Raw genomic sequence first — 7500 nt, forward strand, 5'->3', positions numbered from 1 at the left:
TTAAATGAAAAATACAACTATAAATAAAGAAATCATACCAATATTATGAAAAAAAATTAACCGTAATTCATCAAAATTCCCTCTAGGAAAAGGCAAAACTGAAAAACAACTAATAATCCCCTAAAAAATCAAAGGAAATTCATGTGAATCCTAAAATCCCCTTAATAATAATACAAAAAAAACATTCATGGGGATACAGTGAGAATATTAGTCCCCATAATGAAAAAAAAAATTTCAAGGGAAAATTAAAAGAATCTAAAATCCCCATAATAAAAAGACAAGGGAAAATTACGAGAATCTAAAAGTCCCCATAATAAAAAGTCAAGGGAAAATTACGAGAATCTTAAAGTCCCCATAATAAAAAGTCAAGGGAAAATTACGAGAATCTAAGTCCCCATAATAAAAAGTCAAGGGAAAATTACGAAAATCTTAAAGTCCCCATAATGAAAAGTCAAGGGAAAATTACGAGAATCTAAAAATTCCCATGATAAAAAGTCAAGGGAAAATTACGAGAATCTAAAAGTCCCCATAATAAAAAGTCCAGGGAAAATTACGAGAATCTAAAAATTCCCATGATAAAAAGTCAAGGGAAATTACGAGAATCTAAAAATTCCCATGATAAAAAGTCAAGGGAAAATTCCGAGAATCTAAAAGTCCCCATAATAGAAAGTCCAGGGAAAATTACGAGAATCTAAAAGTGCCCATAATAGAAAGTCAATGGAAAATTACGAGAATCTAAAAGTCCCCATAATGAAAAGTCAAGGGAAAATTACGAGAATCTAAAAGTCCCCATAATAAAAAGTCAAGGGAAAATTACGAGAATCTAAGAGTCCCCATAATAAAAAGTCAAGGGAAAATTACGAGAATCTAAAAGTCCTCATAATAAAAAGTCAAGGGAAAATCATGAGAATCTAAAAGTCCCCATCATAAAAAGTCAAGGGAAAATTTAGAGAATCGAAAAGTCCCCATAATGAAAAGTCAAGGGAAAATTACGAGAATCTAAAAGTCCCCATAATAAAAAGTCAAGGGAAAATCATGAGAATCTAAAAGTCCCCATCATAAAAAGTCAAGGGAAAATTTCGAGAATCGAAAAGTCCCCATAATGAAAAGTCAAGGGAAAATTACGAGAATCTAAAAGTCCCCATAATAAAAAGTCAAGGGAAAATCATGAGAATCTAAAAGTCCCCATCATAAAAAGTGAAGGGAAAATTTCGAGAATCGAAAAGTCCCCATAATGAAAAGTCAAGGGAAAATTTCGAGAATCGAAAAGTCCCCATAATGAAAAGTCAAGGGAAAATTACGAGAATCTAAAAGTCCCCATGATAAAAAGTCAAGGGAAAATTACGAGAATCTAAGAGTCCCCATGATAAAAAGTCAAGGGAAAATTACGAGAATCTAAAAGTCCCCATAATAAAAAGTCAAGGGAAAATCATGAGAATCTAAAAGTCCCCATCATAAAAAGCCAATGGAAAATTACGAGAATCTTAAAGTCCCCATAATGAAAAGTCAAGGGAAAATTACGAGAATCTAAAAGTCCCCATAATAAAAAGTCAAAGGAAAATTACGAGAATCTAAGAGTCCCCATAATAAAGTCAAGGGAAAATTACGAGAATCTAAAAGTCCCCATAATAAATAGTCAAGGGAAAATTACGAGAATCTAAAAGTCCCCATAATAAAAAGTCAAGGGAAAATTACGAGAATCTAAGAGTCCCCATAATAAAAAGTCAAGGGAAAATTACGAGAATCTAAAAGTCCCCATAATAAATAGTCAAGGGAAAATTATGAGAATCTAGAAGTCCCCATAATAAAAAGCCAAGGGAAAATTACGAGAATCTAAAAGTCCTCATAATAAAGTCAAGGGAAAATTACGAGAATCAAAGTCCCCATAATAAAAAGTCAAGGGAAAATTACGACAATCTAAAAGTCCCCATAATAAAAAGTCAAGGAAAAATTACGAGAATCTAAAAGTCCCCATAATAAATAGTCAATGGAAAATTACGAGAATCTAAAAGTCCCCATCATAAAATGTCAAGGGAAAATTACGAGAATCTAAAAGTCCCCATAATAAATAGTCAAGGGAAAATTACGTGAATCTAAAAGTCCCCATAATAAAGTCAAGGGAAAATTATGAGAATCTAAAAGTCCCCATAATGAAAAGTCAAGGGAAAATTACGAGAATCTAAAAGTCCCCATAATAAAAAGTCAAGGAAAAATTACGAGAATCTAAAAGTCCCCATAATAAATAGTCAAGGAAAAATTACGAGAATCTAAAAATCCCCATAATAAAGTCAAGGGAAAATTACGAGAATCTAAAAGTCCCCATAATAAAAAGTCAAGGGAAAATTACGAGAATCTAAAAGTCCCCATAATGAAAAGTCAAGGGAAAATTACGAGAATCTTAAAGTCCCCGTAATAAAAAGTCAAGGGAAAATTACGACAATCTAAAAGTCCCCATAATAAAGTCAAGGGAAAATTACGAGAATCTAAAAGTCCCCATAATAAAAAGTCAAGGGAAAGTTACGAGAATCTAAAAGTCCCCATAATAAATAGTCAAGGGAAAATTACGAGAATCCAAAAGTCCCCATAATAAAAAGTCAAGTGAAAATTACGAGAATCTAAAAGTCCCCATAATAAATACAGTAGTCAAGGGAAAATTACGAGAATCTAAAAGTCCCCATAATAAATAGTCAAGGGAAAATTAAGAGAATCAAAAAGTCCCCATAATAAATAGTCAAGGGAAAATTACGAGAATCTAAAAGTCCCCATAATAAAGTCCAGGGAAAATTACGAGAATCTAAAAGTCCCCATAATAAATAGTCAAGGGAAAATTAAGAGAATCAAAAAGTCCCCATAATAAATAGTCAAGGGAAAATTACGAGAATCTAAAAGTCCCCATAATAAAAAGTCAAGGGAAAATTACGAGAATCTAAAAGTCCCCATAATAAATAGTCAAGGGAAAATTACGAGAATCTAAAAGTCCCCATAATAAAAAGTCAAGGGAAAATTACGAGAATCTCAAAGTCCCCATAATAAATAGTCAAGGGAAAATCACGAGAATCTAAAAGTCCCCATAATAAAAAGTCAAGGAAAAATTACGAGAATCTAAAAGTCCCCATAATAAATAGTCAAGGGAAAATTACGAGAATCTAAAAGTCCCCATAATAAAGTCAAGGGAAAATTACGAGAATCTAAAAGTCCCCATAATGAAAAGTCAAGGGAAAATTACGAGAATATAAAAGTCCCCATAATAAAAAGTCAAGGAAAAATTACGAGAATCTAAAAGTCCCCATAATAAATAGTCAAGGGAAAATTACGAGAATCTAAAAGTCCCCATAATAAAGTCAAGGGAAAATTACGAGAATCTTAAAGTTCCCATAATAAAAAGTCAAGGGAAAATTACGAGAATCTAAAAGTCCCCATAATGAAAAGTCAAGGGAAAATTACGAGAATCTATTAGTCCCCATAATGAAAAATAAAAAAAATTCAAGGGAAAATCATAAGAATCTAAAAGTCCCCATAATAAAGTCAATGGAAAATTACGAGAATCTTAAAGTTCCCATAATAAAAAGTCCAGGGAAAATTACGAGAATCTAAAAGTCCCCATAATAAAAAGTCAAGGGAAAATTACGAGAATCTAAAAGTCCCCATAATAAAAAGTCAAGGGAAAATTACGAGAATCTAAAAGTCCCCATAATAAAAAGTCAAGGCAAAATTACGAGAATCTAAAAGTCCCCATAATAAAAAGTCAAGGGAAAATTACGAGAATCTAAAGGTCCCCATAATAGAAAGTCAAGGGAAAATTACGAGAATCTAAAAGTCCCCATAATAAAAAGTCAAGGGAAAATTACGAGAATCTAAAGGTCCCCATAATAGAAAGTCAAGGGAAAATTACGAGAATCTAAAAGTCCCCATAATAAAAAGTCAAGGGAAAATTACGAGAATCTAAAAGTCCCCATAATAAAAAGTCAAGGGAAAATTACGAGAATCTCCTCATAATAAAAAGTCAAGGGAAAATTATGAGAATCTAAAAGTCCCCATAATAAAAAGTCAAGGGAAAACTACGAGAATCTTAAAGTCCCCATAATAAAAAGTCAAGGGAAAATTACGAGAATCTAAAAGTCCCCATAATAAAGTCAAGGGAAAATTACGAGAATCTAAAAGTCCCCATAATAAACAGTCAAGGGAAAATTACGAGAATATAAAAGTCCCCATAATAAAAAGTCAAGGGAAAATTACGAGAATCTAAAAGTCCCCATAATAAAAAGTCAAGGGAAAATTACGAGAATCTAAAGGTCCCCTTAATAGAAAGTCAAGGGAAATTTACGAGAATCTATTAGTCCCCATAATGAAAAATAAAAAAAAATTCAAGGGAAAATCCTAAGAATCTAAAAGTCCCCATAATAAAAAGTCCAGGGAAAATTACGAGAATCTAAAAGTCCTCATAATTAGAAAAAAAAATCAAGAGAATATTATGAGAATTCAAGTCCCCATAATGAATAAAAATCGATGGAAAATCATGAGAATCAGGAAAATCATTAGAATCTAAAAGTCCCCATAATTTAAAAAAGAAAAAAAAATCAAGGGAAAATAATGAAAATCTAAAAGTCCCCATCATAAAAGAAATCGATGGAAAATCATGAGAATTATAAAGTCCCCATAAAAAAGAAGAAAAAAAAACATTTTTCAAGGGAAAATCATTAGAACCTAAAAGTCCCCATAATTTAAAAAAAAAAGAAATTTCAAGGGAAAATAATGAAAATCTAAAAGTCCCCATAATAAAAGAAATCGATGGAAAATCATGAGAATTATAAAGTCCCCATAAAAAAAGAAGAAAAAAAAAAAACACTTTTCAAGGGAAAATCATTAGAACCTAAAAGTCCCCATAATTTAAAAAAAAAGAAAAATTCAAGGGAAAATAATGAAAATCTAAAAGTCCCCATAATAAAAGAAATCGATGGAAAATCATGAGAATTATAAAGTCCCCATAAAAAAAGAAGAAAAAAAAAACATTTTTCAAGGGAAAATCATTAGGACCTAAAAGTCCCCATAATTTAAAAAAAAAAAATCAAGGGAAAATAATGAAAATCTAAAAGTCCCCATAATAAAAGAAATCGATGGAAAATCATGAGAATTATAAAGTCCCCATAAAAAAAGAAAAAAAAAACATTTTTCAAGGGAAAATCATTAGGACCTAAAAGTCCCCATAATTTAAAAAAAAAAAAATTCAAGGGAAAATCATGAAATTCTAAAAGTCCCCATAATAAAAGAAATCGATGGAAAATCATGAGAATCTATAATGCCCCATAATTAAAAAAATAACATTTTCCAAGGGAAAATCATAAGAATCTAAAAGTCCCCATAAAAAAAATTCTTAAATAAAATTCATGGGAAAATCATGAGAATCTGTCCCCATAATAAGAAAAAAATATTTTTCCAGGAGAATCTAAAAGTCCCCATAAAAAAAAAGAAATTAGGGGAAAACCGAAAGAATGTTAAAAAAAAAAAAAAAAAATAGAAAAATCATGAGAATGGAAATACCTGAAGACTGTCTTCTTCTTCTGCAGCTAACCACTGAAACGGCGTCCCCAGGCAGGAACCGTTGGGGAAGGGTGTGCGGGGGTGGGGGGTTGGGGGTTGGGTGTGGAAAGGGGGGGGGGGGCGGTTTTGAAGGAACTTCTTCCATCAGCAATCCATCAAGGCCGAATCTTAGACGAACGCTTATAAAGGATACTTATTAGAGCCTTCTGAACTTGATGACCGGCAGGATAGAGATGTTTGACGAGCTTCGTTCGACACGACGGAGTACACAGACAGAATTATGATGTTCCCAGGGGCTCATCAGGACGTTTCAGCGGGGGAAGGGGGGGGGGAGAAAGCAAAGACGAAGAGTTGATGAACTGGAGAGATTATAAAAAAAAAATAGTTTGGTGTTGATGGGAAGAGTTGGGGACAGAGAGACGTCGGATGGAATGTCGTAATTATTTTTCGGTTGTCTGGAAATTTTTTTGGGACGTTCGCTGGTATTATTATTATTAGTAGTAGTAGTAGTAGTAGTAATGTTATTTGTATCATTATTATTATTATTATTATTATAAGTAGTAGTAGTAGTAGTAGTAGAAGTAGAAGTAGTAGTAGTAATAATAGTATTATTATTATTATTATTACTATTATTATTATTATTATTATTATTAGTAGTAGTAGTAGTAGTAGTAGTAGTATTAGTAGTAGTAGCAATTTTATTTGTATCATTATTATTATTATTATTAGTAGTAGTAGTAGTAGTAGTAGTAGTAGTAGTGGTAGTAGTAGTAATAGTAGTAGTAGTAGTAGTAGTAGTAGTAGTATTTTTATTATCATTATTATTATTATTATTATTATTATTATTATTTTTATCATTATTATTATTAGTAGTAGTAGTAGTAGTAATAGTATTATTATTATTATTATTATTATTATTATTATTATAAGAGATTAGTGCTTTTAAAATACTTTATTTTAATTGTTCATTACTTCTTATATCGTTTTTTTTTCCTTTCCTCACTGGCCTATTTTTCCCTTGACCTTCCAAAATTTAATAATTTCCATCTTTTAACATAACTGATAATGCATGGAAGTTTCATTGCTCTACGATTAAAATTGCGGCCAGGAAGCTATTCACAAACAAACACACACAAACAGGGTGTAAAACGTAGCCTCCTTCCAGCTTCGTTGGCGGAGGTAAAAAATAAATATTGGGGATAGATTATGGAGATGATTAAAGCATAATTATGAAGTAGTTAAATAATGTCTTAACGAAGTAAGAGGGATTGTAAAGACTAATTACAAGAAAGATTAAAATCGCGAAAATTGCAGCTGTTTTTAGTTCACTGCAGGACAAAGGCCTCAGATAGGTTCTTATTCATGTCTGGGGTTTGGCCAGTTTTTATCACCACGTTGGCCTCTGCGGATTGGTGATGGTGGAAGATTTTAGTCTGATAGTGTGATCGCTCTCAAGAAACCGACTTAGTATGGGTGACCCTGACTAGTATGGTTTTGCTGATTAGGGGGATACACAAACCCTTTCACCACGATAATGTATCCCCACTCAGAAAGGTGTGTGTATATTATATATATATATATATATATATATATATATATATATATATATATATATGTATGTATATATATATTATATATATACATATATATATATATATATATATATATATATATATATATATATATACACATACATATATATATATATATATATATATATATATATATATATATATGTATATATATATGCATATATATGTATATATATACATATATATATATATATATATATATATATATATATATATATATATATATATATATATATATATATATATATATATATATATATAAATGAGTGTCGGTGTGCGTGTGTGAATGTGTATATATATAAAATTTATAATTGTATATACATTATATATATATATATATATATATATATATATATATATGTATGTGTGT

This window comes from Palaemon carinicauda, chromosome 10, assembly GCF_036898095.1.
Source record: "Palaemon carinicauda isolate YSFRI2023 chromosome 10, ASM3689809v2, whole genome shotgun sequence".
Lineage (NCBI taxonomy): Eukaryota > Metazoa > Arthropoda > Malacostraca > Decapoda > Palaemonidae > Palaemon > Palaemon carinicauda.